This window comes from Pseudorasbora parva, chromosome 21 (assembly GCF_024679245.1).
Source record: "Pseudorasbora parva isolate DD20220531a chromosome 21, ASM2467924v1, whole genome shotgun sequence".
Taxonomy (NCBI): Eukaryota; Metazoa; Chordata; class Actinopteri; order Cypriniformes; family Gobionidae; genus Pseudorasbora; species Pseudorasbora parva.
The window spans coordinates 12623465-12628282 of NC_090192.1; positions in this window are offsets into that span (position 1 = coordinate 12623465).

Sequence of the window (4818 nt, forward strand, 5' to 3'; positions counted from 1 at the left end):
CAGCTTCACAGTGTCAAACAGGATAATATTGCGACAAAATTAGATTTGGCTGTACAGTCGTACTGGAGAAAACAGTGATGTTATCAGCTTATTTTAATTTATCATATAGCAACAATGTTGGCAGATCAGTATTATAGTTTATAGAATTAAATAAGACCTAATTCATACATTTTATTTGTATAATAAGTTGAATAACTTTAATCATATTTTTAGTGTCCCCAACTGAGCAAGCCAAGCCAAAGGCGACAGTGGCAAGGAACCAAAACTCCATCAGGGCGTGATGGAGAAAAATAAACCTTGGGAGAAACCAGACTCAGTCGGGGTGCCAGTTCTCCTCTGGCCTATTAACACACCGTGTAAGATTATTATTCTGGCAACCTTACAGGTCGGAAATCATATTAGATCGGATTATTCAAAATTTTCAGGGTATCACGGAAGAGACAGATTTATTTAGGATGGGGCGTCGATTACACAAGAGTATGAATACATGAAAGATCGGAATTATTGCGCTGAAGACGGGTTTTGAGCATGTCGTGCCAGTGAGGCAAATTCGGAGGAGACACCATTTGACACGGCTCAGCAGACACTCCAGGATGCGTTGGTCATTATATATGCCTTGACCAAATATATTTGCTTGAAGTAAAAATAAATACAATTAATGCAATTCATGTTGTGGATAACAAAAAATATAATATATTTTCTTTATCTTTGTATTTTTGTATTGATATGGTACATGTCATGATTATCCATATTATCCATTTCAAAACAATGTGATAAATTATTTTGGTCAAAAGTATTATAAACCAGATTATATTAACTCAAATGTGTAATGTAATGGTTTACATTACCAACTATAATCTTTGTCATGTAATTAGAATCAGTAACCTACTGCACTGTAAAAAATAAAAAAATTCAGGCACCTATTGAACATTTTCTAGTGACTGATCATATCTAAATTTTTCGGTTGGCCAAATTGAATTTCTGTAAATAGATGCAATTTAATTCACAGAAAATCATTTTGGGCAACTAAAAAATAGAATATTTTCAATTGGAGACCAATTTCTTTCTTTTTTTTTTTTTCTTTTTTTTTTTTTTTACAGTGTACAATTTGTAAGGAATCTACCAAGCACTGCTGGTATGTCCAGTGGCGACTCTTTTGCTTTAAGGCCCATACTATGCTTATTTAAAAGGTCATAATTTTATTTTATGCTAGAATATATTTACATGATAAAAAAATTATAATAATAAAAAAACAGCATTATTTTCCTTATACGGTACATATATGCAGCATTTTTTAAAGCAGCGTTTTTGATCATTTACACAAAAATGTCATGGTCCCCAGAATATTTTGCTGTATGAATATGTGAGCATGTAATATATCTAAAGAAAGAACAGAACCCCATTCTTTTAAACAACATCAACAAACATTTTATTCTAGCTTCACGCATTCTATTTTTTAATCAACAATTGAATATGGGTACATTTCTTTTAAAAAAGCTACATTTTGAGCAAAAAGCTGAGAACCGTTTATTTTTGCCAAACACTACATCTGGATCAGATTCAGAGCAATGATCAAACAGAGATGAAGAAGATCAAGTCCATCAACACCCCCAACGCTTCACAGTCCTATAGCGTGGCCATGGTCGACATTTAATTTAGTAACGTTTTGATTTATATGCTGTTTAATTTTGATGATTTTACATACGTTATGCATATGATTGCATATGCTATCAGTTGTTTCTGCATCTTCTCTGCCTGTAACTAACTACTATGTACTAATTTAATCATTTGATACAATGCATGGCTTTGACCCCTTGTGGTAATTAACACATTAATTTACATTATTAGTAAATATAATATGTTATTAAGGAATTCATATATTATGACACATTTAACTAATAACAATTTAATGATTACTAGAAACTTCATTAGTTGCTGATGCAGTAACTCATGATTATCTGTGCATTAATTAAACATGAATTAATGTATTAGTGCACCCGTATTGTAAAGTGTTACCAAGAAACTTGTTTGTGTTTTATTTGTGACCTCACTGGAATGGATAGAAAGTTGTTGAAAAGCAAAAGGAAGGTGGAGAGCTGTGTAGGATAGTCCATTGTCGCTGCTGCTTTTCACCATGAATAACAAACAAATATCAAAGCATTCCAGCTCCAGATAACTTGTCATTATAACACATACAAATAAAATTTCTTTGGAAAAACTTTGGACTTTCTTTGGAGTTTTTTTTTCCTTTGGAGTTCTCTCAAAAACTGCAGTTACTTCCAGCCCAAAATGTTAGATCCTCTATAATTTATTATCCAGTTAGACTAGTTTTAGGCTAATATTGCATTAAATCTGACATGGCATAAAGCGATGTATGATTACAAATAAATTATATAATCAAACATAATTGTATAATCAAACCCTAAATTAAAGTACCTGATTAAATTAAAGGCATACAAATATGACATGCTGTGCTTCTACGAGGTTCAAAAACTATGTTTTTAACCAGGCAAAATTACCTCTCATTTCTGGGAAACTCTCATTTCTCACATTTTTATGTATGAACACATAAATGTTTTCTCTGTTGGTCTGGGATATTGTTCTGGTCAGAAAACTTCTCATTTGTGGACCACATTTGTTGAAGAAGCAACACTGAAAATGTTACTTGCCAAAATTCACAATAAAAAATAATAATAATTACAGAATAGCTGCACTTGCAAATGCCATTTTCTACATTACATTTGTAGTTCACATGTACATACAATGTACTTGGGTTATAAAATAAAAACTGGGTAATAATAACCAACCTACAACTAAACCTAACCTTTACCCATGTTGTTACCTACTCAGTACTTCATTGGGTAAGTACATTGTAAGTGCATGTACTGTACAATAAAGTGGTACTAAAAATATTAAATGAATGCATTAAGCAATACTCAAGGCTATGCTGTATCATGAATAAGTCACGGCTGAAATGCATTGTTAGGCACAACTTGAAGCTTATTCACGATGCAGCACTATCCTCAAGTACCATATTTAATAAGTTTTAATAAAATGGTTACCACACAACAAATATTAAAGCAAAAAAATATGTATCAGTGCAACTTTCATAAAGTAAAATCACTAAAATTCTTCCTTCCGCTGGAAAAAAATAGTCCCTGACCGTGAACAGCAGTCAGTCAGTAGACTTTCAAGTCTCGCAAATACTTTTATATTGAAAGGACTGAATCGTATTGTGAACACGGAGCAAGATGGAACTGACGAATGCTTTGACTAGTGCTGTCAGTGTCAGGATGCGGGGAAACCCATTAACTGTTAAAAGACAAGATATTGCAGTGGACATTCAAACTAATTTATATTATGAGGACTTATGCTAAATCTGACTCGATCGCTCTCGCACGATACTCTTCTACATAATACAATAAGCTTCAATAAACGATACGACAATACAAAAAGAACAAACTTGTTTACGTTGCTAAGAGTGGTTGCTAAGGATGTTGTGCAGTGACACACAGAACCATAGATTGATTTTGTTTTATAAATTGTGAATAAAACAAAGCTATTGACCAATCAGAATCAAGGACGGGCACTAACCATTTTATAATGTGCAATTTACGTGGTGAAAAGGCGGCTACAACAACAAAAAACAAACAGAATATAAGAAAGATGTTGTGAAATATGTGTCAATATAGTCAAGTGTGAAAAGAGAGTCATATAGACTGATCATCAGTTTGTTTATCTAAGCTGCTTGTCACTTATGATAATTTAGACTGCTAATTGAATCTTAATTAAATTTGAATTGGGGGTGCAGTCCCAGTGAATTCACTGCCCTCATGCCAGTTCCCACTCTGTGCCCACTGGTGATTATATTTGCCAAGGGATTGTCAACAGTTTTCCAATTCTGGCTGTGACATGTCCGAGACAGAGACAGAGAGAGAGAATGAGTGTCACGGTTTATGAATGCATTGTTTCCTGCTTGTCTCATGTCTGTGTTGTTATGTGTGTGTGAGTGGGCGTGGCTGATACTCAGTGTTGATCAGAGGCTCAGCTGATCGTTATTACAGCACCAGCTGCAGCTAATCACTCTCACCTACATATACTCATCCGTTTCTCATCTCCATTGTCAGATCGTTGTTGATGTCTTCTGTGCTGTGTGTCTCCTGGTCCTGTTTGGCGTTCCAGTCTCGTGCTTCTTGTTCCTGCTCGGTGTTCCTGTGGATTATGCTCTTTCTGGATTCCAACTGCACCTGCACCTGCACCTGATCACAACGACTCACCATTTCTCATCTGTTCTGTGTGTTGACCGTCTTAGTCCCTGCGCCACCCGACGTCATCTGTGTCTGTTACTTCTTTTTACTGTTGACAATAAATGAGCTTACTTGCATTTGCTTCCTGTATTCAGTCATGACAGAACGATCTGACCCAGCAATGGAAGCAGCGAGTAATCCATCTACAGCGCTTGAGGACTTTGTTAACTGCAGTATTCATCGTATGGATTCCCAGGAGAAGAATCTTAATGACACGGGTCGCGCAGTCCAGGCCCTGGTGGCGCAGGTGTCCGAGCTCACCCAGCAATTTCAACTTCTGCGAGCTCCCACTACGCCACCCACACCGGCCGTTCCCCCCACACCACCAGAGAGCCCTTCCCAGTCAGAGCCACGTCTACCAGTTCCTGAGGCATATTCAGGTGAACCCAGTTACTGCAGAGCATTTCTAACACGGTGTTCCATGCATTTTTCTCTTCAACCCAGGACCTTCAACAGTGAACGAGCCAAGGTGGCATTTGTCCTGACGCTGTTGACTGGGAGAGCGGCGTTA